The sequence below is a fragment of the Lathamus discolor genome, chromosome 8, assembly GCF_037157495.1.
Source record: "Lathamus discolor isolate bLatDis1 chromosome 8, bLatDis1.hap1, whole genome shotgun sequence".
Taxonomy (NCBI): domain Eukaryota; kingdom Metazoa; phylum Chordata; class Aves; order Psittaciformes; family Psittacidae; genus Lathamus; species Lathamus discolor.
In genome coordinates, this window is record NC_088891.1 from 4,923,156 (window position 1) to 4,951,112 (window position 27,957).

At 44.0% G+C, this 27,957-nt stretch overlaps 2 long non-coding RNA genes across 8 annotated transcripts in view; one reads left to right on the forward strand and one right to left on the reverse strand.

Annotated features, from left to right (window-relative positions):
- Positions 1–17,920, forward strand: part of LOC136018622 (uncharacterized) — a 54,829-nt gene extending 36,909 nt beyond the window's left edge. For 6 of the 7 annotated variants that reach the window (XR_010614501.1, XR_010614503.1, XR_010614504.1 and 3 more), the window contains 3 exons: positions 9,353–10,586; positions 11,644–11,806; positions 12,474–17,920. This is a non-coding gene — a long non-coding RNA (uncharacterized LOC136018622). The remainder of the gene's footprint in view (positions 1–9,352; positions 10,587–11,643; positions 11,807–12,473) is intronic. The other variant, XR_010614507.1, reaches the window with a different exon arrangement.
- Positions 1–27,957, reverse strand: part of LOC136018623 (uncharacterized) — a 91,304-nt gene that overhangs the window by 6,009 nt on the left and 57,338 nt on the right. The window contains exons 2-3 of the long non-coding RNA XR_010614508.1: positions 8,382–8,572; positions 7,973–8,103 (exon numbers count right to left, since the gene is read on the reverse strand). This is a non-coding gene — a long non-coding RNA (uncharacterized LOC136018623). The remainder of the gene's footprint in view (positions 1–7,972; positions 8,104–8,381; positions 8,573–27,957) is intronic.

A 27,957-nucleotide genomic window follows, 5' to 3' on the forward strand; every position in this document is an offset into this window, starting at 1 on the left:
TTTTCAGGCAGCTCATGACATACTGGTTATTTTTTTTACTTTAATCGATCTGTTAAATACAAGCAAAGCATTATTAAAATTAATACCATTTCTAGCTACAGCTGATCTGCTGATCAGCACCAGAACAAGGCCAGGTACACCCATACTGATGGAATAAGTAAAGTATTCACAGATCCCAGCATTGCTAACTGCTGTGTATGAGGTTTCTGTGTTGCAGGAATAGTTAAATTCCTTTTCCACTGATATAAACAGCACATTTGTTATTAATCTATTACTGCACAGTGCAGAATTTGCTCTGCCTTTCTCAAGAGGCAACTGCAGAGCAGAGCGGCCGCTCAGTGAACAGCGGCATGAAGGGATAGGGTGAACAAGCTGCAGACTCTGGCACAGATTCCTTTTGATCAGAGGAAGTGCTCCTGACTCTTGTTGGGTGTCTCATGATGAAAAAAACCTCCTCTGGAGCATACAAATGTGCCTGTGTCACAGCGGAGTCAGAAGCTGGCACTCAAAGTGCCAAGACTATTCTTTAATGAATACTTTTGTGTGCAGGATGTTACCTGATCACACACAATGTGGCCTGTATTGTTTCCCAGTTTTGGAAGTAGCTGTCGTTTGTGTGGGTTAGAGCGCAGAACAGACTTCACTCAAGCATGGTTTGGAGCCATACTCCTGTGAAGCAGGGTAAAGGGCATGTCTCCAGGGAATTTCTGGCAGGAATTGGGAACAGTTGTGTTAAAACTGGGGGCTTTTGACAAATAACCCCCAAACCCCAATCTCATCTCCTATGTATAAGTGCACTGTTACTTACGGGACTAAGCTAGAGGGAGGGGTGATGAGGATGTGCTAACTTTGTATTCTCTCCATTGCTTTGTGAACTCTATTCTAAAGTCAGCAGACACACAGATGTATTTATTTTGGAATAAGAATACTTTGTTCTGGTTTTGAATAAACCTCTCCAGAGGTTTATTGTTGTATCTGTGGGCAAGATTTGAGGGCTGCACTGATGAAACAGGCTGCAAGTGTAAAAGGTGGGAGAGCCTTACCCACGCAGCCACTGCTTGCCCAAGGTAGTAGAACTACAGGGATTGACCGTAACATTGCTACTCCAGAATGAGAGTAGGCACAGAGTTAGTTACCCCAAGAGTTGGGCAGGGAGAAGCCTCTTGTGTACTGGGAACCAGGTAGCACCCTTGGGCCCCATCCCCAAATGACTGACTTCCATAGGATGACTTTGCTGTGGCTGTGTTCCCATTCTCCTGCTTTGATTCAGCAGCACAATCTTGTTATTATTTTATTTGCTATTCTTACTTTTCAGGCTATTAGGACAAGTGGTTTTTTTTTATAGAAGAAAAACAGTCTGCAGTCGTACTTTGCCAGTAAGCAGGGGTTTATCGCGTAAGAAGTGTTTCTGGGCTGTCAGATTAATGTTATTCTTTGGAGTCGTGGTTGGGAAAGGTGAAAAATGAAATCAAAAAAGGACAAAGAAATTAGCAGAGCACAGTGTGCATGAGGTGCCCTGAGCAGAGAAAACACTCTGGCTGACACACTCAGGGTGAAACAGAAGTGGGAAAAAGTAATTTCATCTCAGCACTTGCTTTGGCTGACTTCTCAGTCACCAACATATTAATGGCTTTTCCCCTAGCAACTACAGAGCTTCCAACATGCAACTATTCCTTGGTCATAAAGACAAAAAATTGAGTTTGCCAGAACAGAGCTACCCCATTCTGGGCTGCTGACAACAGTCCCAGACTGTCCATATGCTCAGCCGCACTCCAAAGTGGTAAAGCAGCATTTTTGCTCCTGCTGGTGCTGGTGGTGTCCCTGTGGTTGTTATTGTTTCCATCCAGACCCCCTCCTCTTCCCTGGAGCTCCTGCCTGTTCTGTTTCAGGCTGTACGGATAGCAATGTCACAGCTCCTGAGCGCCGAGGAGAGGGAACAGATGTAGCTGTTGTCGCCTCCCTACGAGCTGGTGGCATGGCCTGTCTCACTCTGTTCCTAGAAACGGCTCCTGCGGGATGCCTGGGGAGCAGTGTAGAGTGAAAAGGGACATGGAGGGAGCAGGGATGCTCTCATGGGGCAGGTCTTAGTGGAAATGGGTGACTGTGGCCCATCTCTGGCAGGTGGAACAGGACCTGCCACCCTTTGGGGCTGCGAGGGCTCGGAGTAGTCTCTTTTCCTGATGGACCGTATAATCGATGGGATAGGGAGCAGGCAGTGAGGTGGCAAAGAACTAGCGGGTCCCTAACTCCTGTAGGGGATAGGCAGTTCCCAGTTCCTGCCCTGCAGGAATTGAGGGCTCTGAAGGGTTTGGTAGAGATCGACTGAAATGTTCCCTCTCTTAGTGAGCACCATGGGGTTTGGATTCTCTCTGCACACAGGCAGATATGGGTGTTAGGTGAGACACCATGCATTGCCTATGATGACTGTTTTCTTCACAGTATAGCTCATGATTAAGTCTACACTGCATTTTAAAGGGGTAATCCCATTTTCTCCTCCATCTCTCAGCTAGACCCCCTCCCCCCCCCATCATGCTCACATCCAGCCAAAATCTAATCATGGAACAGGCCACATGGCTGCAGAAATGCTGTTGATACAGAGTGAGCAGAGAGGTAACAATGGTGGCAACCTGGCAGACTGTGAAACTGCACCCTTGACTGGCATCATCTAATCCCCATATTTAACTCTGTATTAAGCATCCTGATGTCTTACAGCACCCAGAACTCACTGCTGTTTTACTGACCTGGGGGTCCCTGATGCAGTGGACAAGCTCAGAGCAGTAGTAGCAGAAAAGCTAAAGATATCAAAATGCTATTTTCTACCTGTAGCCGTTAACAGTAGACAGAGAAATTCATTGTTCTGATTCCGTGAAAGACAAAAATTGACAAAATAAGAGGTTCTTCCCACTATTAGATCCATTGTCTTCCCAGACTTACTCTCATCACAACTTCCTGTGCTTTCAGAGGAGAACATCCAGTGCTACGTGCCATCTTTAGGGTAAGGAGCTTTGTGTTTATCTGCATGCTCACTGCCAAGGCAGATAAGAGATTTTGCTCTCTCCTTTATCACTATTTTTCTTCTTCTTAGGAGCCAGTCTGACTTTAAAAAGAGGAGTAAATATTTGAGCTTCTTTTGCAGACCTAAAGTGAGGCTTTTTATACTTATTTATATCCACTAAAATAATCAGCTTGAAGAAGCTTTTTCAGCTTCTTGGGCTAAAACCTTCCCTGTTGCTAATATTCCCTTGCTCTGTTCATTATTCTGTGCTAGACTCTTCCCTCCCCTGATTGCATGTTATCACCTTCAATGGAACAGCTGTGTCATTGCTAAAGGGTGTTAATCTTCCCCTATCTAACACCTTATTGACAGCTAGAGTCAGGGAGGCCCCCAGTCTCTTCTGACTTGGTTGACTTCTCTAAACATTCCTTTTTTAGCCTCCTTTTCATTTCATACCAATCCCACTGTTCTCCGACTTGGAGAGGCAGCCAGGCTGCTGCAGCCAGGTCTGAAACAGTCTGTGTAGAGTTGTAGTGACTGTAAGCAGGAGCACATTCCCTAACAATGTCAAGGGACAATAAGCCACAGGTAATCAATAAGCACAATACCTACAGACAGCAGAGCCCAGAATAGAAGCTGCTCCGGCAGGTGGGACAGCTGGCTTGGATTTGTATGGAGTGGTTGTGGAAGGCACCATGGCTTCCAGAGAGACAGGAGCAGCGCTGACAGTGACAGATCCCCTGTTACACTGTGCCACCGAACACAACGAGCCGCTCCAGCAGGTACAGCTCATTTCTCCTGAGAGTTTTGTAAAGGGTTGGAATTAGTCTAGAATTACATTTTTCTCAGTTCCTGTTGCCTGCCACTGTTCTGGAGTGCCCTGCAGTGCCCAAGGTCACCTTGACTTCTGGGAGGTCTGGGGAGTTACCCTGACTAGAAAGGTGGGGTTGCCTGTACAGATCTGCCTTAAAACAGCCAGCACAGCAGTGGGCACCTCAGTCAGGACCCCTGCCATCCCTCATGAATGATGGGTCCAAGGGGATCTTTTCCAGACTTAGCCTGTTCTGCACTGAGGAGCAACAGGAAGACCCTTCTTTTTAGCCTTTATGCTCCTCGACTGTTAAATAAATGTAGATATTCACATTTATCCCACCTGTGTTCAAACACAGCCCTGAGGTGCTGAAGTTGGCAACAAATTGCCTTTTCCTGATCCCACTTAAGGCTGGTGTTGTGTCCTAGAGGTCTTCCTATGGGAAGCAACAGTTCCTAATAGGAGACATTAAGCAGTTAATCAACACCAGTTGTCCTGGCCTCCTCTTGAAGTCATTGTAGCAGAGTGGTGGCCACCGCAAGTGAGACCTGAACACTGTGGAGATAAGCTCAATTGCCCACTGAGCCTAAGTGTTTCTGACAGTAGAAAGCATCTGCCAGTAGGCAGCAGGTCAAGATGGATACAGTTCTCCTGGGTTTTGGATTAGGAGGTAGGTGCAGAAAAAGGAGACAAATGGGTTCATAGAAGAAATGTATGTAAATTTAAGTTTATCAAGCAAGTTACTCATTCTGCCTTTCCCGTACTTAAAAAGGCAGCTGAGTGCAACACAACACCGGGGCATGAGTACAGAACTGAGAACTAGGAGCGTAGGGGGCTTTTGTAGGACTTGAACTGATCTAATTTTATTCCTGTTGTAACTGGAGTTATCTAATTGACTATGATTATTAAATTTATTAGACTGGTCAAACCGGGGCAATACTAATAGGCAGTGTGTGCCCAGAATGGCTTTACCTAACAGCCAATGTACAAGTACTCACTTGATGATGAGTTATATCCTAGTTTGAAGATATATGTGCTGCCTATGACTGTCAGCTGACTTCAAACTTGACCTTCACAAATACTGTATTTCCTTTCAAATACATTTTCTGTGGGGCTGCAGTTCCAAATATCCTGCTGCATCTCCACAGCCATCAACAGATTTCTTTTGGGTATGCACTGGGCCAGTGACATTTTCAGGTAGGCTTGGCCAGATGCAGTTGCTAAAAGAACCAGGCCAACACAGAGTGTTGTTAATGAGAGACACACAGACCCACTGGGGACAATATGAACATCAGGTTATTTAGCCACCAGCTGATTCCTTATCAATAAGTGATGTAGCAGGAGGCAAAGTTGTATTAACATGTGCTGAGAGGCTGCTGTCACATGGAGAGGCACCACACTTGGGATAATAACCTGGTCTCAGCATTCCCGAGCCCACATCAAAGCAGAACATGTTGGACATCCCTCTTTTTTTTTCTTTTTGCTTTAGTTTTGCTTTTCACACCACACACTGCTCAGCCAGTGTTAGCTGACTCCCTCCATGTGAGCCCTGAGGAGCGGAGCTGCCTGGCCAGCTGACGTCTGCAGCATCAGGGCTTCGGCCAAGTCATGGCTCACTGGCTGGGCTTGTCCTGAGATGGTTTGATACGGACGTAAAGTACAAACAACTCATTTTCCCATCTCATAAGAAGGAAAAGCATCAAAAATTGGCTATTTGATCTATAACAAAATGCACTCATTAAGTAGTAAGTGTGCTTCAGGATGTTGGCTTTGTTCACTCTGACCAAACTGTCTATCTGGAGGTCGCAGCCAGACAGCTAAGAGAGGTCTGAGTATTATTTAAAGGATGGGTAAGGTCACGGTGGCCTGAGCCTTCCAGGTTTGAATTAATCTCCCTGGCACACCAGCCTGCTCTGGCTCCACCGCCTGCGCTCGCAGGTACATTCGTGTAGAGCAATGCCATCCAGTGGTTGCTCAGATTCATCACAAAGCCAATGGCTCCTTCCTGAAGGACATTACATGAGCCGAAATGCTTCAGCTCCTGTTCCCAGCTAAGGCATTTCTTAGATACTAAAAGACTCTGACAGTGGCCAGCTTGATTGCTTCCAGCTTCTTTGGGTTTTGCATGTAAAACCCAGGTATGTTTTAAGTAGCAGCCACTTTAATAGCCATTTTGGGGGAAATATTTTATGCAGTATGCAGTCCAAATACACACAGCTATCATCAGACTTGAATTTTGGAGTGGGGAGGGTTACATGGGAGTCATGTGGAAAATTATGCTGATTTTTGACAGAAAATATAGCCTGTGAATGAGACTTTCTCTGTCCAAAGCCCAGGAGATACTAAAGTCACTCAGTGGGACATTTTTCCTGTAGGATAATGCCCAAGGGAAAGGACAAACAAGGGCTGGGCTGTGCAGAACCTTTCTCCATCAGTGTCACATTTTAAAGAGCCCCAGTATTACGGGCTACCCAAGGGCTGGACATTTTTTGTGTATGTGCACTTAACCTGCCTGGCTGCAACCTCTCCCTTGCCTCCTCCCAAAGACCTACCATCACACTGTTGCAGAGGCCAACATCGCAGAGGGACTAAATTAAGATGTCAACATGCTTTGCCTGTTGCACTCCTCAGGTCAAGTGTAATTGATGTGTCACACCAAACACCACAACCCGGCCCCGGTGCGCTGGAGCCCAGGCTGTGGCTGTGCTGGAGGGTGTGAGGCTGTTACCACAATGGGGCAGCCCTCGGCAGCTGGGTGCATGTACCCGGTGGGTCTGACCCTCCCCTACACTCGGGTCCCGCTTGGCGGTACAGATTCCAGTCAGGCGCAGCACCACCGGGTGCTGCTGACAACAGGTGTCTCATTAAACATCTCTCAACCTTACAGGCATTCGCATTGACAAGAACCAAACTCACACTCAATCACAGCTTAATCACAGCCAAACTCTATTAACAAGTCATACTAATTACCAACTTCTAACAATTTCTCAGGTTCAGAGGCAAAATATCCTTTCTTTATAGATGAAAACAGACTTGCGATACTCCAGCTCTGGCCATAATTAGGTCCTTTTAACCAAAACAAACCTAAAATAAAAATCCAGGCAGATTCCTTTGTGATAACAGTCCTGAAAGTACAGTTGTACAACGCGATGTTTTGTTTGTTTTAATTTTGTATCTGCTATGTTGCCCACAAGGGCCCAATTAGCCTGTTACAGATGCTGCCATCAGTTTTATCCACTTGTCTTTTTTGTGAGGGTTTTTTAAGAGGGGTAACTTGTAGCACAGATTGCTGGCCTGCAGGCATCCAGAGATCAACAACCAGCTTGCTGTGATACCAAGCCCCCTGTGAAACAGGCAGTCCTTACCCGCAGCATTCATAATGCAAAGGGTAAAATGAACAGAGGGGAGGGAGGAGCTTACACTGGATTTTGGATTAGCGTGGAATAATCTGGTGTGTTCAGAAGTGGCCTGAAGATGGCAATTCTGCCATGGCTAAGAATAACTGTGACAAACTCTGGCTGCTACACCTTGGAAATTAAAATGCAGGGTTTATTTTTAATAGCTTGAAGTGCTGCCTTGCAGCAAAACAGAAAGCTCTAAATATGTGCCTTTGAATTGTACCTGTAGCTATTTACTCCTGTCCCCTGGTATGTTCAGCACATGTGTACTTCCATGTTAACCTGGACTCTTTCCTCTGTTGTGTGGCTGTATTGAGTGGCTGAGCACTTGAGAACTCACTTGTGTAATTGATACGCGTACAAAAGGGTACATATAAATAACATGAAGAACTGACGGGGGGTATCACTGCTGGGGCTAATGCTTCATCCTTAACTCATGCTGCTGCTGGAGGGGCAAAAAACCCATACAACAGACCGAGTTAAGGACTAATGTAGAATTTCCTAGCATTTTCTGAGCAGTGTTGTTCAAGGATAAGCCTCTTTCCCTGTACCTGCAAGATCCTGGTACCTCCACCCTGCTGTGAGGGTTGCTACATTATGAGGCAGCTCTGTGGAGCTGCAGGTACCCAAAAGCAGCCACAGGGAGGACCACAGGCTCTGTCCTTTTCCTGCACTGCTGGGGACCAGCTGCGACCCTGGTGTGATGAAGGGTGACACAATGGCTTAATGGCAATGTAAGACAAGAGTGAATTAGTCCAAAAATTGTACCTGGCAAGAGCAGAAGGCTTGATTTTAAGGTTCAGCATTGAAGGCTTTGTCGTGCAAGGGTACAGTCTTCTTGTCCTGACACTGCTGTTGTCAGATGGCATCTCTAATGCCAGTGAAGAGTTTCTGAGTTCCTGGAACAAGGAGAGGTAGAGATTTGGTTTTTCTTTTAGACAAAGTGCTTGTTTTCAGTGTGAAGTCCACTCCTGCTCGAGTAGCAGGAGGAAAAAAGAAAGGTCTTTGTTCAGAGCCATAGTAAGGTAGGACAGGAGATGAGACCTCCATGTGCAATGGAATAACCATGAGAACATTCATGCAGTGTTTCATCAGGGGAAAACGGGAGCTTTTGTCTCACCATAGTCTCATTCCTCTTCCTAAGAGGCTGTTTCAGACAGGAGCAGAGCACTTTTACCTCTGTTTTGCCAGATGAAATGTGGAAGAAGAGGGTAGAGTGTGACACAGGCTCCTTCAGCACAGAATCCCAGGGCCGAAGCCTGATTCCTTTTGGGGAGTACAGTGTCCATGATCAGCATCAACCCTTCCTAGTTCCGAGCTTTGCTCTGGCATGTGAATTTCCTTCTTCTTTATGGATTTTTACTATTCCTGAAATGAAAAAAAAAGGGAATGAATTAGAACAATTGAAGCTTTACTCTGCTGTGAAGCCGTCACTTCTGATCAGAACCTGAAATCCCGCTTCACACTCCTCCAGTGTGGAAATCTGTCAGGTAAATAGAAATCACCTCGTAAAAGCCCTTAAACAGCTCTGGTTTATATTTTAATTGAGGAACAGAACATTTTAAGCACTTTTATTGGGTGGCGCCTGCTGAATGACAGATGTCTGCAGCGGAGTAATGCTGAGCACACTTTCATAAAACAGGGCAATTCCTTGCTTAAAACATTTACAATTAAAGGCTTGATTGAATAACAACGAGTTCTGTGCATGGAGCTCATTTCTGCACTTGTTTGTGCACCTGAACCAGGCTGTGATCGTTCCGTGGGTTGGATACGAGGTGCCAGTTGCTTTGTTCAATGACCAAATAGTGCTCACGGGCACAGCTGGAAACGTGCCTTTGATTTTTCACCACGAGAGATAAGGTTCCCTGTGCTGTGCTGTTAGACCCGCTCACACCCTCCTTTCAGCTGGGAGGCTGGGGTTGGTGCCTGTTTTTAAACATGTTAGTAACTCCGCCAGTTTGTCAACAGGTAGAGATCTGAAAATGAACCCTAAGCCTTGGCAGCTGAGAGTCTGGACTAGTTTCTGCTTTATTTTTCTATCTAGCTCCTGTGACCCCTGTTACTGTAATACCCAGGAACATCACCTCTGCTCGTGCACTGCTCTGAAGGAAGTTAGGCTGGCATTAATATTAGTTTCTCCTGTTATAGGTGGGAGCTGTAAGCCAAGAGACTCAAGTGAGAAAGGACTCTTGAGTTTCATCCTTACCAAACTGAAGGAGACCGTGTCTGAACTGACACCGGTACGAGTTTGTGAAGGCACAGAAAATCCTGAACGTTGGAAAACCAGCCTCACTTTCCCAAAGAGAAAGATAAATCCACAGAGTAGCTCTTGCCACAGCAGAAGGGACATGTGTTCTGGGAACTGCAGAGGCAAAATGTGTCATGGGAAAATCTCAACGGATTCAGCCCAGGACGAGAATATGCAAATTGATGCAAAATTAAATGCAACTGAACAAGATAACACATATCCCAGCAATGGAGAAAACTCACAGCATACTTGCAAAAAAGATGGAGCTCAAATCCAAGGGGGAGATGAGGATGTTTGAGCAGTCCCCACTGACTGTATTTTGGCAGGAATATGAAGGGTTTCCCAAAAGGAGTCAAGAAAGTGCTGCAGAAATGAAATAAGGAGCCACTGAAGTGCAATGGTCAGTCACAGAACTAAACAGAAGACATGTAACCCAGCCCTCTACATAACAAACCAGCTGCTAAGTAATTATATAGTTTGTCTGCTACTAAAAAGTCACGCTGTAGCTCACTTGTGGGGTACTGTATTTTTTCTCCTCCTGGCCTGCTCTGCTGGCAGTGATTTTCAAGAGTTGCTGGGTTCCAGCTCCAAAGCAGTTTAATTTCAGTTCCAGGGAAAACAAAGCTCTAACCTTGTTTTGTGAAATCCCTGAAGATGGCGGAGTGTCCTCTGGTTGTAAGGAAAGGGGGTGCAATTCAGAGCCTGATACAAATACCTAAAGGGGTGCAGTATTTAATTAACCATAATCCTTATGGCACAAGTGACTGAGCTGTTTCAGGCTGTACGTCCATGATTCTTACTGCACTATTCTCCAGTAAGTGACAACACAAAACCTTTTTGCAGGGCCAAGCTGGCCCATCACCTGCCTTCCCAACCCGAACCGTACTATGACTATGATTCACAGTGGCGGCGCTGGCTGCGCTGTTGTCACCAAGAGAACATTTTGGGAACAAGTAAGTTTCTACTTTCACATGACAGACCCCTCTCTCCAGGCTGTCACATTGCTCCAACACGTCTCTCTGTCACCAGGAAACTACTGATGCCATCCCTGTGCCACTGGGGTGAGGAACCCACAGCACTGCACCGGTTCCACAACAGCGCAGGCTGCCCCGCTCCACCCTTGGAAGCAAACAGGTATTCTGGCTGCTTACAAACCAGCACGAGGGAAGGGGAAAGCATGTTTGGGGGCTGTTATTCTCTACAGAAAACAGGTGTCCTGTTCCTGTGCCCATGGCTGAGTGCAGCACAAGGGGTTAGGCTGGAAGCGTGTGCTGATGGAGGCATGCAGGATCTGGCTTGCAGACCTGCCTTTGCAAGGGTCAACACAATCTCACATTGCGCACAACTCTGTTAGTGTGTTCTGTTTTTTTAACAACAACAACAAAAGGACAGCATTGGCTTATTTCTGGCAATGATACTGTGTAATATGTGAGAAAAAGTCAGTCTAAAGAGGAAGAGTGCAACACATCAGCTACCAGCCTGAATAAATACTGAGGTCTGCAGCTGCCTGGCCTGGTTTTGGTTTTACATATGTGACTTCTGTCAACACAGAGCTTTATTTCTCAAACCTCTCCCTTTCATTGTTAACCATGTATAGTTACTACCTACTCAACAATAATAATAATGGTAAAAGAAACAGTCTTTTTAGTAGAAAAGAGATAATTTCTAAGCAGGATATATAGTGCTCTGAAAAGCTACCAGGGCAGTCCCCACAGGCCCCTTATCCAGTGGGATGTGTTATTTCAGCCTTGACAGTGAAGTGGAAGCTGGTCTCTACCATGCGGACACAACGCATTAGCATTCCTCAGTAGTGCCCCATGAATGAGACAAAGGTTTGCACCAAGATGCAGCCAGGGCTTGAGTCAGAGCACAGCAGTGTCCAAGCGCATCTTTCCAGGGATGCTGGGATGTGAAGCACTCCTGGGTTTCAATGACAAAATGAGTCCTTGTGCTGTATTCCCCAGGCTTTCTCCTAGACGTCTACCAGTTACACCCTTCCCTCCCGCCTGCAATTAGCACTTACAGTGTTGCAAAGGGAGATGAGATTCGCTCTGCACCATCCTCCTTCAGAACTCGCTCACACCTTCCCCACTGGGTGGGAACATGTGCTGTGGGTTAGGAAATATTCTCGTAGTGGAATTACATTTGCAGCAATCCCACCCCCCGCCTCCTGTTTTCTTCTCACCATTAGACTCTGCTGCTCATCGTGGTAGAGGATCACGTGAACATAAAAGCACAGAGACAGCATTTGGTTCAGCAGAGCCCCAAATCTCCGTGACTCTGTTCACTCCCCCCAGGAATTGCATATGCACAAATTGGGCCCAGCATGTTTCATACGGGGTAACTGGAGCCGGGTAAGTGCCTGCAATTTTGGGAGAGTGGGTGAGGAGAGAAGGAGTGTATGAACCATTGACCTTAATTAGAGGAGATAAAAATGTTGAAACATGATTCCTAAGAAAACCAAGGAAGGCCTCTATTGTCGAGTGTTTCCACATGGATGCCACTGAGAAGAGGTCAAGTGCTTTCTATATACTTTAAGTAAACAGCAGATTGTGAGCTCACAGTCTGGATTTGAGCAGCCTCTGTGTTCTGCAAGATAATGATTGAGTTTTATGCACTTAAGATTTGATATCTATTGACTTTATTTCTTGAGAGTTGCCAGAAAACACAGCGACAATTAAGAGTATAAAGTTTGCTAGTAAAGCTATGCCTAATGTCATACATGGCTAACCCCATGCTAGGATGGTCTTTTACTCTAGAAGAGCAGCAATGATGGACTCTCTTAAAAAAGGGTCTCTGCTGTTGGTGGCTTTCTACGGTAAAGACCTGTGTGTCTCCTCACATCTTCACTGTCATGCAAACAATGTACACAGCCTGCAGAATTACATCTGCTAAATGAGGAATGGGTTTTATGTCAGGAATAAAGTGCTCCAAAGAAGGTAGTTTTTTTCCCTGCTACTGTGGAGCGTATCAAGCCAAGTTAAAATGTTAAGCTTAAAATTCTTCTGTTCTTCTTTGCAGCTATCCAGACTGAAGGTTAAGAAGACTGAATGTGGTGGCTTTGTTCCAAAACCAGCTCTATTTCCCTACCTGGAAGTGGGACGACAGTGAAACCAGAAATTACAGCCTTATTTCATATCTGCAGATTCAGCTGTAGTGTCATTACCCACAATCACAGTATCATCAGGTAGCAGCATTCATCTCAGGTGCTCTGTATCCCTTCCATACCCTGGAGAGACTATGCCCTTATTAGGTCTTATTTATAGACAGGGAAACTGAGGCAATGATCCATGTCCACAGAAATCAGTGGCAGATCTTCCACAGCTCCAACTAGACCCAGCAGACCTAGTAACTTCTCCAGGGAAGAGAGGGCAGGACTGCTCTTAGGGGCATAACTGGAAGCAGATGAATCCTTCGAAATCTTCCTGTCCACTCAGTGGGCTTCCCATGCAGATCTAAAATACTAGGGAGCCAAATTATTTAAGGTGTATTGCTAAGAGGAGGGAACAAGGCATGAAACTTGGGAAGCTCAGTCCCAAAGACTCCTCTTAGAAGCCAAGCTATAAAGCTTTATACGCACCTGAAGCAAAAACTCCCTCTTCCCCTGTCAGCATCTGCCTGTGAAAAGAAAAGAGGCAGAGAGCTGATTTGTGAATGCTTTCTTGATAGATTTGAAATCTCTGTCCTTGATTGAAGTGGTGAATGCAATTGCACAAGTCATTAATAATTACTGATAGACCAAAGTAGTGTTGGAACCCAGTAAAACCTCCTCCCACTAGGATCGAATCCTGGAAAAGAGACCTGGGAGCTCCAGCCTATCTGCATTTCCTATTTTTTGGTGAAATCTGTGTTGGAATTGCTGGGTCTCCAAACTGTGCGCATACTCAGAGTAGGGGATGTCTGTACGTGCAGATCAAGAGACGTGAACTTCATCTACACAGACGGCAAAAAGCAGCTTGCAGTTACTTTAACATGTGACCAGTCCCAATTATGGCTTCTTCCACATGGCATCAGTATGCGATGGAGGATCTCACTCTTCTTTTGCCAGAGGCAAATGAATACATTACCCAGCAGCGAGGCGTGGGGCAGCGGATGCCTCACTCTGGGGTGATTTGGATTCCACGCTCGCGTGGGGGTGTGAGCCAACCTCAGAAGTCATTTTCACTGATGCTGACACATAAGGCTTCCCTCAGAGACCTGTCTATCAAACTGCAACATGCTATGCAGAAAAATTAGATTACTCATGCTACAATAAAGAAGGGGAAGATGACAACAATGAAAAAACAAACCCCAGACCTCAAAATATAACAGCTATTTATTGAATGAATAAAAATCCTGACGAGGGGAAACTACCCTAGAGACTATTTATTTCCCCATTTTACCTCTTGCAACCTGTTTCAAGGAGAGCCGGTTGGAAAGACCCTATTAATTCAGACACTGCCTCTGGAAAAACCACCACTTCATCGTGATTGTCACATTACTGTACTTGTGAAATATCATCTTAAATAGTCATGATGATTTTGCTGCCGGTCTTGCTGCAGTTAGCAGCAGGATTTCCTTTGGCTTTGGTAAAAGCAGGATCAGGCCCCCTCTCTCTTTCTCTGAATTGCAAATGGATTGCTCACGTGTCAGCTCGGTAGCTAGGCAAAGTTCAGCATGCTCAGTTCAAAGCATGCAAGATGAAGCTCAGGGCATTTCACTCACACTATTTGCCAAGTTCCTCAGGTCTACAAAAGTGTTAAAGTGGTTTAATACAAAATCCATAAGACAAACATTATGCAGCTATGTGAACCCCTGTCCAATAAAATCTATTTCTTTGGGAAAAAAAAATACAAAGTAGTAAAACATACACTTAGTAAAGAAAAGAAAAGGCTGGGTGAAGCTTAGTAAAATCCTATAAATCAGAATGCTGCACAGCTTCAGGAAGGGTGATTTAAAATAAATCTGCAGCAGAACACACACAGACACACACACAATCCTGAGCTGGAAACGGACCTGGACAAGTGCCGAGGTTAGAACATCTCAAGACAGCACTGCAGGAGTGGTTTTACAGTATCAGATAATGGAAAGGTTTGGCCAAAGGCTGATTTTTCTTCTCTAGTAATAACAAACCTGTGCTGGGCCTTCTGCAGTATTTGCTCCTTGAGTTACTCCCCAGGAATGCTATTTGGGAAGGCTAATTGAGATTTTTAACTCCACGTGCCCTGAATCATCTTACAGCTGTACTGCTCGCAGCTGCAAATTCTATTTTACCTACTGTTATCATTTTATGAGAAGCCAGTTGTGTATGGGCTTGATTTGTGAAGCAGCTCCAGCCACTTCCCATGAGGTTTATGTTCCCATCTTGAGTCTCTTTTCTAAGTATTTCTTCCCAGCGATAAGTTTTGGTTCCTATCCAAATGAAAAGAGGAGAAGCGTAAGCTCTTCTGTGGCCCTGCATCTTGCACAGCCTCAGAGGAGCTCATGGCATCCTGACCAGAGCCAAGAACAGATGCAAGTTTGCCTTTCCCTGCTCATTCTCCAGCTGTGTGACGCTGCCATGTGCAGTGGTGTGGATCAACCCGGCTGCACCCTTTTAAGCCTGGTGAGGGGTTCTTTTGGGGTTTGGCTTCTTAGCATAGACAAGCAATTTCAGCATGACCACACGTCATGGAAGTACATAGAATTATAGATCTCTTTAAAATTGTCAGGAGCAAATATGATCAGATCTGGTTCTTGATCTCATTACTGTCTGTCTAAAAGATTTGGTTGGCATTTTTAAATGCCATGATTTGTGTTCATCACCTTAACACGGCCCTTGGAAGTGTAAACCCAGTAACTCTGTTATTCTCCAGGGCAACTCTAAAGAATCTGTTTGGAGAATTTTCACAACACTGTGTCTATATGAAGATATTAACATGGATTAAGACAAGTTGATAGATTTTAAACCAGGCTATAGAATGAAAACCAGTGAGAATAAATCAAATAGCTTTGCCTAACTACAGAAAGTGTTTGCAAAGCCCTGTAAGGTTTCCATTTCCTAAAGCCACCTGCCATCTCAAATGCCCCTAATCAGTCACAGATGCTGGATACCAACCTGCTAACCCTACGGCTTTGAGAGAAAATATTGCACTTTGTAAACTCATTCTTGGGTATTTCCTTAATTTTTCTTAACCTAAACTTTTATCCCTTATTTTCCACTTAAATGTAATGAGTTAAATCAACTCTGACATTTTGCCCTGCTCACCTCCCAGTTCTGCTCAGCTGCTTCCCTACCTACTTCTTGAAAAGTCTCAAGACCTCAGGTTTGGGGTTATTTTTTTAACCAAGAGGGTATTTCTTCACTCCCCATCTCCTGGTGTCGAGCAGTCCTGTTAAAGGCAGAGCTTTCACTATTGCTCTAACCTATTGCCAGTGGAAAAATGAATGTTTTTTCTGCTCTTAACTAACGTTTATCTCTACAGTGAAGGCTTATCAAACACTGAGCTTTGCTGAACTACTGTGGAAACCCTTTTTAACCCCCCAAACAATTAACACCCGCCCCCCCCCATCAAATAAAAGTCCATCCCTGAAGAAATAAGAAGCATTTTGGAGCCCACATCCAGCACCCACTGGAATCAAACTGAAGAAGTTCACAGATGAAGGAAGGTACCAAAACAGGCCCTGCTGCCAGAGACCATCAGATGCTGTTCTCAAGCAGAACAGGGGTTTGCCTTGGCTCTGGAAGGAGCCATTATTCCACTTTAGCTCGTGAAGACAGACTGGGTGTGGGAGTTGTAATGGAGGTAGGAAACAGACTGGATTTTATTAGTCTTCCATCATCTTTAAGAGATCCCTAACCAGATCAGGTTTCAGCCTCTCGCTCCACTCTTGTGTCAACCTTTGGTTCTGTTTTTGCTGGAGGATAAGTTTCATTATATTAATAAGCAGCACAAGTGGTTCCAATTGTGGAAGAACCACTCGGAGCTGTCAGAAATGATCAGAGGAGAAGTTTCAGCCTTTCCATGATCACAGCCTCTTCTTCTGGTGCCTCAGCTCAGCACCTCCCCAGTGCACTTCACATTTTTAGCAGCCATGACAATAATAAAAAGTCCGTTTACATTTCAGCCAGGGGAGGTTATTTTAAGGAATTTATTCTCTGATCATGGTAGTCCATCAATGCTCGGAAACCAGACGCTAATGGGAATAATTGGGCTAACATCCAATCTACTGGCTGGGAGACTAGATCTAGACATGCATGTAAACCATGCATCTTCAGTCTCCTACTGCAGTCAGGTTTTAAGCACAAACATCTTTAATTATACCACTAAACCAGGAAGTTTATAGCTAAGTTTATAACATTTCTTAGTACGAACAAAGAGGTAGTGAGAAAGACTCAGAACAAAACACTGCAAAAGCTGAGACTGTTGGGTCCTCATCATAGAGTGATGCATTAGTGTTTACCAGCAATAATGCTCAGCATTTGTCCCCCTCACAGCATCCACCCAAAGGAAAGGGGTTTAGGTAGACAAAGTAATTAAAGAACCCCTACAAGAGTAGAAATATTACCAGATTAATTTTGCAGATAGGAAAATAAAGCACAGAAAGTTTTAAATTCATCTGAGTTCAACAAACCGGACAGTACAGAGATGTTCTGACTCATAACCCCGTGCTCCAACCACTACAAGAAGATGGGTACCCATGGGACAGGCAGAGAGCAGCGCTCATGGTGCACATCTCCGCCAGCATCCACTCCCCAGGCTGCAGGGCTGGGGTTTGGGTTCACAGATGTACCATGAAAGGACTGAGGATCGCGCTGCTCCCTGACAGGCTCCACCACTGCCCTGGGAGGAACTGAGCGAAGTTTAGTTTTCAGATGAGAGTCACCCGGGACTAGTGACTGAAATGTCATCTGTGTGATGGAACAAGAAAAAGAAGGGAGAAATGTAAAAGGGAATCTTTGTAGCCAGGACTACCTGACTCTCCCGCAGTAGGAGACACAGGAATAGCGTTTCATGTCATGGAGATGTAGTTAAAATGCAGACTGCATATCCTTGTTCTCAGAATTTGAGAGGTGGGGTTTATGCATGTGGACAAGCCATCGTTCCTCCCTTTGATCTACCACTTGATGTAGAGGAAGGCTTTTATGTGTTAGTCTCATATAATGGATAATTTAGTCTGAAACCAGTTTGAAAAGTATTACACTTTGGGTACATATGCTTCAATTATTCTTGAAAGTACACAGAAATATTTCATGCCATTCACATCTATTTCAAGGGGAAAAAAATCAAACCCAGAATTTTTGTTGAGCACCCAAACAGATTTGTTCTCCTGAGGGAAGTTTGTGTGGGTTTTAAACCAATTCTGCTGTTTTGTGAATTAATTGAAAGGTAGAATGTAATGTTTAATTGGAGAAATGTCATTCATTAACATTACCTGGGGTACCTATTGCTCTTTAGCTGCATGTGTTTATTCACTTTATGAATAAAACTACTTAACACAATGAGGAACAGAGTTGAATTCCCTTTGTTCAAGTGCACTTAGAGCTGAGTTTTCAAATTAATCCTGTCACCCCTTTAGAAGCAGTTACCCATAAACCCCATGAACTGCTGGTACAACATGAGTCACAACTGACAGTGAGCAGGGCTGGACTATCCCCTTTCTCCCATAGGTGTAGTTTGTACAAAGGGGTTGTTACAAGGAGGGTCTCCTTGTTTGGTTTTTTTTCCCTAAATATTCTCCCAATGACAGGTCTTGGAGACGGCAAGAGCTGGACACCAGTCAGAGGTGAGCGCTGACAGCAGTGTCAGTGATGGCTCCTTTGTGCCTCAGTTTCCCCCCTTTCTAAATTAAGCATCCTCATACACTGTTTTTTCAGTCAGGGAAATTATCTTAGCATTTAATCAGACATCTTCTATTTTCTTCTACTGAATAAAAGGATGGATGTGGCCCTGACATAGTTCAAAGAAAGGATTAACCCATTTCACATATCAGAGGAAGTGTTTGGGTAGATGCTGCCCCGTGAGACCTCTGAACTGATCCTCTAAACACAGGGCTGTTGGCATTGCTAATTCAAATAGTTCAACTACAGGGATAAAACGTTCAGCTTGGAGGCATTTTAAGCTTCACAGACAACAACAGACAACAGGGGACACTGTAAAGAAACATTCTGATGTCTTTTTTTCCATCCCTGCTCTCATGACTGGCCCGCTGACATTCCATGGTTGTTGTCCTGCAGGAGATGGGACCCCTGTATCCCCAAGGCTGTGACCAGTGTCTCCCTGATCAATGCAGGTGGAAATCTTGCCCTCAAATCCTGAATTCCAAAACCTGACCCCCTGAAGGGGGCCAGAAGAGCTGAACAGGCCCATCTGCACCAGCCACTGCTCCTACATTGGAGGCAAACCCATATGAGGAGCAGTTGGTTATGCAGTGGGGTTCAATGCAAGCTGTTAGCCCCCAGTGTTTCCTGAGACCTGGCTTTATTCAGTGCACTGCACAAGCAAACCCTTTCCCATGTGACATCTGAACTGAGCCTCAGCAGCAGCACCCGGGCTCTGATCGCTGACCCAGCCTGCACTGTAGCCCATGTGCAGAGCTTACCCAAGATGAAAGGCACCAAATGACAGGATAGAGTGCCGAGAGCTGGCAGCAGAGGTTTCTTCTGCAGACATCTTGCTGGTTGTTTTAAGGTCTTCTGCCTCTAAGTGGCACCATGCTGAGTGATTGAACACTTGCTAGAATCTGTTCTACCTTTTATTGTAATGATTCCTTACAGAGCTCCCACTTTCCAAACTCTGAACTTTCAAGAGTACTACCTGGATGTCAGAGCCCTTTCGTCAGAAACACCAGAGCCTCTGGAGTGATGGTCCCCAGTACTAAAATGTCCCTTTGGAAAGCCACAGCTCTTAAACCATCACTAGGAAAGACTGAACTTTAGTTTTTAGAGAAGGCTGTCACATCCCTGGGATGTGTAATGAGAGGTATTCAAAACAGAGCCAGGCAGAGCTTTCGCTGGTGTAAATTGCCAGAGGGTTACACTGAATCACAGCCGTGCACAACCTGGTTTATGGTTTTGTATTTGCTGAAAGTAATTAGGCCCAGACTGCCTCATACGCTACTTCTGCTCGGAAAGCAGGAAACAATTTGGAAAAGGGATAGAGGGTATCCCAGAAAGGATGGGTCTGATCTACATGCACACATATACACACACACACAGGCTGGGAGTCCTGAAACTACTGAAGCAAACTGACCTCTTCAAACTCACCATCGAGCACAAGAAATGTACTTTTTAAACCAGAAGGAAGTAATCTCCTCTCAGTGCTACAATGGGCTCATAATGCTGAAATGTTCAGATATTCAACCATCTACCAGGAAATCTGCCTTTGCTTTACTACTTTATGATCCTCATATATTTTGCAGAGTTCGAGGCTGTTTGCTCTACTTCCAAATGCTGAAAGCTCTGGTTCCTATGTATAATACAACAAAGCCCACAGCCCAAACTCACAACAACAACCACCAAACGATGCAGCACAGGAAAATTATTGACACTTTAAGAGGACCAGAAAAAGATTTTCTGTATTTGAGGGAAGGTTGTCAGGGCAGTAATACAGCACAATGAGTAGTGAAGGCTGGGAGATTTATGTGCCAATTCTGTCTATGATTGATTTAGATTAATTGCTCTGTACCAATATGTAAAAATCTAATAAATATAAGTCCCCAGACAACGGGTTGCTCCAGTCCCGATGTTACAGTGGACAGTTTTGGCAGCAAGTCAGGATGTGCATTAAAAACACACTTTTTGAGAAGTCTAATAAATAAAAGGTCTGAAATATAGTTTCCTACTGAGAAAGGCATTTTAAATCATTTTGATAAAGAACTTAAATTAGGCCTTAAAAGGAGGGGGAAGCTAGGTCCCTGCAACTAATTATTTACAGGTATTTTGAATATAAGAGTCCAAAAAAGCTGGTCTCCATTCCCCCTTCTCTGCCACAATAAATGGCAAAGAAACAGCCATTTTCCTTCATCCCCCCCCCCCAATAAAAAGTCAGAAGTGTTAGAAAGGGGAGGAGAAAAAACCAAATTCAAATGGGGAGCAGGCTCCTGAACAAGGAACTTCAGGAGTCCTGAAAAACCCTGCACATTTTCCGCCAAAATAAGTTCTATGAGCAGGGGACAGGCCTTCTGTTCCCCTCTGCGTTACTCAAGAGAACAGGGCTGTTTAGCTCACTGTAGTCCCCTGAAAAGGGAATACACTGTTATTTGTTAAACACCAGAGGGAATGTTTTTAGAAGTGAATAAACATCTGAATAGCCCCAGTCTTTCTGGAAGTCAAAGCAATTTAGAGACTGCACAGAAGTCAAAATTGCTGGGGACTTGGGCTTCTAAGTCACTTAGGTGCTTTTGAATACGTTATCCCGAAACCAGAGCTGACACTTTGCATGTGCGCAGCCACCCAGGGGCCCTCCCTTGGAGGATTTGCAGGTTGGGATCTGCTACCACTCACAGCAAAACCAGTGGGGTTGAAGAAGTGCTGATGTGGGAGGGTCTGTGGCTCTGCAGCAGTCATTGGCACCTCCCCGTGCTGGATCCCACACCAGGCACAGCAGCCAGGTCCAGTCCGTAAGGCTGGATGCTGTGCATGGGAAGGCTGAGGAATAAGAGGCTAAAGCGCAGTGTGTTGTGGTTGTACCTCTCAGGCTTCCTGCTGAGGTTACTGAGTTCCTAATTTCTGATGGACATCCAGAATCTCCCTCCCTGTTCTCAATAGATGCTTCACCTTGAACTCCCTTCTGCTGCCAAACACGGTTGTCTCTCAAGACTGCACACGGAGATGTGAACTCTAATCTGCACCATCAGGAGTGCTTCTCTCTGAGCCCAAGTTCATAAATCTGACCCTCAGACCTTCTTTCAATCACAGGGCTCAGTGAGGCATACTACAGCAAGGGCCACCACTGCTCTTGCAGAACCAGGAGGTTGCTAGTAAGTGGCACTTTGCTAAAGAAGAAGACATGCCCTAGAAAATTAAGAGGGAGGCACTTAAGATTGCGCGTTTAACAGAGCAGGTTTACACCTACATATGGGCCTGGCTGTGTGGCCGTAAATTCATGGCACACGAGCACACCTTTCATTGCCTGGGGACAGTCTTACGCCAAAGTCTTTTAGTGTCCTCAAAGACCCACTTCCATGACCAGACCTTCAAACCTTTCTGACAGCTTCAAGTCCTGACATGTGCACCACCAGGACCTGCAGACACATCCCCTAAGGTCAGGAATGGCACAAGAGCTCAACCACAGAGCAGCAGCAGCCAGTTTATCCCTCCAAACCTGACACAGAAATACATGGCCAGGTTTGCAAAAGAACTCAACAGCTTGAGGGTTTTGCTGAATGTCTGCCTGTCAGTGCACAGTGGGAACTGCAGGATGCAGCTCTGAAAATGTGGCCTGGGCTGGGAGCACTCAAAACTGGCCATGAGCTCCTCTGAAAAGGTTGTGCTCTATGATCATAGCAGAAAGAGAGACACACAGGCTGACTGTGCAGAAAGAAAAGGTGCTACCTGCTATTGCAGACAAGGGGAGTTTGCTCCCAGTTCAAAGTTGGTTTAAGATTTCTCCCAACCTACTAAAAATAAAAGTTCCCAGACAGTCTGAAAGCCCCCAAAATAAGAAAGGAAAAAAAGTTGAAATTTGAATTTAAATTGAAAATTAAGAATTAAAAAAACCCCCAAACAACAAAAACCAAAACCATTTGTTGCTGTCATGAAAACTTAAACTCAGCCTTCTGACATTTGAAACTTAATAACCAAAACCATCAGCCATAATGATTTCTCCATTTGATTCAGCATTAATATTCAGAGAAATGCCAGGGGCTGTCACTTCCCATATTAAGGCAATCCACATTCATTTGCATCTAGAACACCTATGGATGTTGTTCTTCTGATGACCAAACTGTAATTTTTTAAGCTGAAATGAAGGAAAGAGGTAGAATAAGACGGCCGAATGTCTTTTGAAACACATCAAAAGGCAATTTCTTTTAAATGCCTGAAAGAGGATCTGATTATTTTGGGGATCCTTTCCTCTTCATTATCATTGCATTGTCATGCTAGGTTATCTAATTACTCATCTAGAACTGGAAACTTCCTCGGCACGCGTTAAGGTGTTAAGAGGACTGGCTTGGCTGGTTTAAAGAACAGCTGCAAAGAGCAGAGTCAGGAAGACAGCAGCACAAGAGGAAATCCTCAGTCGAATTCAAGTGCTTTACGTCTGTCATAAACATGCTTCCAGATGAAATTAAAGGAATTTCTTTTAACTCTATTCACAGCCTCTAAATATGCCGCTCAGCAAGCTCAAGCTGCCTGAGATCTTAGTCATTCTAAGAAATGAATCATATTCCCCTTGTCATCTCGCCGTTCTCTGCTGACTGCTAATTCATGGTATATTGATTTTAAGACTCTGTTCACACATTATATTTCCATGTTAAGCCAGGAAAGCTTTTCTTGCTGAAAAAAATTATGCCCCATCCTCATTCCTCTCAATATTCAGTTTTCGTCCTCCTCTGTTAGTTAGAATGATTGATCAACATAATTTAACCAGCTTTAAATGGTTCAGTGAATTGTTCCACACTATCGTACCACCTACATTATTTTTCTACAGTATTTAACAGCACAACATGGATTCTGCATGTTAGATGTGTGTGTTTGCCTATTGATGCACAATTTTAAAAGACCAAATAATTGCTGGGGGAACACACTGGGGTCCACTAGAATTGTACCACAGAGATTTCGGAAATGAACTGCTCACAGAAGTAACTTGCTACCCAGAAGGAAGAGTTTAAAACAAAAGTCATTAGAATGATACGAGTATTTTTCATCACTGATTTAAAACAGGTCAAGACTTTTAAAAGCACCTGTGCAAATCTGCGCTGTTACAGCTGGCGACTAAAATTTATAATGAATTAGATAATAAATATTTTGTTTGCTTCTTTTAAAATGCCAGTAACAGTGAGGTCTCTCATTGGACTAGCACAAAACCGCTGTTGGCAAAAATCGAAGTACCAAACACAAAGGCTTCATGTTTCAGATGCTTATAAAACTTAATTTGCCCGAATAACACCGCTAATTTGGGTCTCCTTGTACGCTTAAAGATTTTACATAAATATTTTTGGCAGGCAGTGAGCCCACAGCTCTGCTTTCATTTAAATGTTTGTAACGGGCATAAGATCTTTGTCACTTCAAAATAAAATAGTTCCACTTAAAGAGAAGTTATTTAAACCATTCAGTAGATTCGCAGGTCTTTGAGAACGTCTCTGTTCATGCCAAAGTTTTTCAAAACCAGGAACAAAAAGTATTTCATTTCATACAAATGGATCTAGAAATGGGTTTTTTCCACTGTATCCAAAAGGTAATGAATTCTTCTGAAAAAAAGTCGTTTGGTGGAGTTTTCTGACCTGCGGACACTCAGTGTATTGGGTGCTGATTGCAAATATAGCGCAGGCAACTTGTTGGTTTTGAGTTACACGTTTCTCGGAGGAAATAAACCTGAATTTAACCATTCATAAACCTGAACTTTTACATAGAGATGAAAATTGTAAAAACAAAGTTTCTTAGTAGCAGAAAAAGCAGAGTAGGAGCTGAAACGACTGAGCAGCAAATGACTGAAACAAGCCCAAAACTAAGGCTAAAAGAACCACAAGAAAAGATAAAGTCATTAGCACACAAATGTAAGTGTTATTTAAATGTAAATGTCTAATTAAACAGTATGTGCATATACTCATGTTTTAAAAACTCATCTTACATTAAATATATACTTAACCCTCCCTGGCAGAGAAGAAATAACATAAAAATGTAGAAGTAGAGCTTGTAACGTGGGGTACGGGACATATGAAAGGCAAGTTGAGTCCAGGAATGATGAAATGTCAAGTGTCTGGGCCTTAAATGAAGCTGTTCCAGAGCCCACACAGAACTGCAGGTTTGGGGAGATTCTTTTTCATATCACTGGAAACTACACACCGCATGCAAAGTCAGTTTGCAAGGATGCATGAAGTATATAAAAGTAAAAAAATAGCATTTATGATTTACCACTAATACGTAAAATCAAGCAATATCCAGCCTGAAAACTGAGGAAGTGGAGAAAATAAACCTAATTCTATAGCCCATTATGTAAGTAACACATCATACATAAAAACTCCAATTTAGTTTTTACCCAGTAATGTAAATGGTAACATAAACCTACTATTAAGAGTAGTTTACTCAACAATTTTGGCTGAGAAACACGATGATGGGTAACTCACCCTTACCATTAAGCTGTAGTTTATTAAACATTTGGTATCTGAGACGTGAATAGAGTGGAGGATTAAATTAGAGGATCACATCACTGCTAAGACTAACACTTCAGTCAATGCAAGATTGTGTCCATTCAACACACCTTACAAAGAACAGACTGAATTCTGCTTTCAATTACTGGGGTGCAACTTTAACTGAAGTCAGCAGATGTTGCACCTCAGGAACTGTTAGCAGGACTGCATATGGAATAAAGGGCTGGGAGAGAAACTCTGCTGAAAACATGTTGGATGGAAAACTAATTTTTCAAGTGTGTTTCGAGAAAACTTATTTTTATCAAATACTTTTCTGCCAAAAACTTGAAAACTTCATTTTTCTTTTTCTTTTTTCTATGACAGACCAGATTTTTTTGGAGGAAAGAAATCTAATTATTTGATGTGTGGCTGAAACAAACTATCTATGGATTGAAAAGACAAAGTCATTCTGAGAGTGCCAAGAAATGGAGATAGGAAGTGAAAAGAGAAGATGGAAAGCTGGATCCCTTAGAAAGCTAACTACAAATTCTCAGGTTAATACTTTAATTCCTTAGACAGAGAGGGGAGTCCTAGACAGGTACGTGGCTTTCAGCATGGTGAGATGCAAGTAGTTAATGAACAGGGATGAACTGAAGCATGGTCTGGGCATTTGCTGGTGGTGGGTTTGTTACACGGTCACAGTGGCTGGCAGGAACTCATGACAGTAGTATTTGAGTCCTCATGCACTGGACAAAACACAGCAGTAGGGCTCCAAAAAGGGAGGGAAATTAAGCCTCCATAAATACAGCAGTTTCCCAGGGTGTTAATCCAAGCAGGGGTCTCAGGAAGCAGAATGTGTGAAATCAGACAGGTGCCTGTCCCTGACCAAGGCAGTCTGGAAGCATTTAGTACATACCATACGTGTTGCCATGTCTACCTCAGTGTGCTGCTGGGATCGAAGCAAGGGTCACGGAGAAAAATGGAGAAAAAGCAACTGCTTTGCTCACAGTAGTACAGAACGTCCTGGAAGGTGGGTTTGTCCTTTGGGCCATAAAGGAGAAATGTGAGCGAGACTATAAACTTCACTTTCACAGGAAGTCTGGAGAGTCCCATGAAGTTAATAGGACTATTTTGAGGATGAAGAATCACTTGCATCAAATAAAAATATCAGGATTCACCCATAAAGCATGCAAAATATATTGTATCATGAAACTTGAGTCAGCACTGCAGTGATACAGACATTACTCATGTATATGCTCTAGCATATACTAGCTCTCTACAAACAAACCTAATCCTCTGTTCTTGGGAAAGTCTATTGAAAGAAGAATTCCTAGAGTGGATAGTTGGGGCTGGACTTTGACAGCTCAGCTCCTTTCCTAAGAGATTTGGGAAGTTATTTGGAATAGTTGTGGCTCCTCTGTGCTCAGGCTCCCATGTGACCTAACCTCTTGATCAGTGCATGACAGTGTAGTATGATTTGGCCACTGCAGATCCTGTGTGAAGAGGCCAAGTGCTCATGCTCATCCTGGAGGCCATGAGGATGATGTGACGGAGTCTGAGACCAAAAAGTACTCTTGGTGTGCCAGGAAATGGCACGTTAAATATTTAATAGCTACAGCTGGACAGTTAATCCAGATCGTTACTCTGGAGGACTCCCCTTTATTAGTTGCATAACGAAGATTTCTGGGAAGAAGGAACATTTTTGTTAACTTCTACTCCTCGTATCCAAAAGCCCCAGAGAAGAAACACCCAATATTTGAGGCATTGTGAAATATGTACAAAAAGAGTTGCCATTGCACAGACCTTGCCTGCTATTTTAAAGCAGGCTACTGAAGTGAGTGTGGGTTAGACAGGCTGTGAAAGAGGGGGAGGAAGGGAAGGAGAAAGGTTAAACAGCAGTAGGAAACATGGCTAGAAAGGACTATTTGCACAACTGATGGTTCTGAGCCGTTAGATTGTGCTGACAGTGTATTAATCATATGTTACAGCCATATGCACACATACTGATAAATTTATATTTGCCTGCCTATAAATGAACATTAGATGTAAATATATGTAAATTATTGACTATTTTGCATCATGTTAATAGGATAAATATTTAAAATATTTTAAATATAAAAATCCTTTCACATTACACCATCAGAAGAAATTAAAAAAAATATGTATGCGGGAGATGAGCTTATGGCCTACGCCAGCTCCAAAGATTAGGCTTGAAATCCCAGATTGCCCACAGACTCCTTCTGTAACTTAGCAAAAGCTTCCAAAAGCATCCCAATGAGTTAGGAGGAGAGTTCCTAAGCCCTGGATTTAGAAAGCAACCTCAGTTATTAAGCAATTTGTTTGCTCTTGGAAGACTAGACATTCTTCAAGAGGGTAATCATAACAGCACAGGAGCAGGCTCTCCCCACGTGCTGCAGGTGAGCTGGCAGGGAAGGAGACTGGCCTGGCTGAACAAAGAACTTCACCTGGAACTCACGAATAGGAGAGTTTATGACCTTTGGAAGAAGGGGCAGGCAGCTCAAGGATGTCATGAGGTTATGCAGGGAGCAAATTAGAAGGGTCAAAGCCCAACTAGAGCTTAATCTGACTACTGCCATAAAAGACAATAAAAATGTTTCTATAAATGAATATGAACTGACCCCAGGCCAAGGCTGAAGTGGTGCCCTGGGCTGTGGCTGTCACCAGGCACAGAAGCACAAAGCTGAGCTCATTCCTTGCTTCATCTCCTTTTGCTACAGGAAGCTTGTGGAAAAAAGAACAGTTAAACCCCCCACCTCTAATACCTAGAGGTTTTGAGTATGTGTGTGTGGTGATTGCCTTGCTCTGGGACTATCTTCTAGATTCTTAAAATATTCTTCCCCATTTTTCCATTAGTTTCCTTCCTTTATTTTTACTCTTCCCATATGCTGCCCTGATGACACTACCTCCGGGAGGGAGTGTTTGGCCAATTTCCTTGACAGTGCTGAAAAGTCCCTTTGCATCCACCTCTCCCATCCTGTTGCGCCAACTCCTGCACTGCTCACTATGGATGAATTCCTGCCGTGTTTCGGCTAACCACCTCTCATATCCCTCAGCGGCAGCTTGTGTGCTCAGCTTACATCCAGTCTCATCAGGATGTCTTTTTGATTTAAGCCCTTGTCTTCTCCCCGCTAGGTCTAATACCTCATCTGTTAGCCACTGCTGGGTTTTGCATTGTTTCTTTATCCCAGTCATATTGTGTGCCGTGTCTAGGCTGACATCTTCTCCCTCACACCGT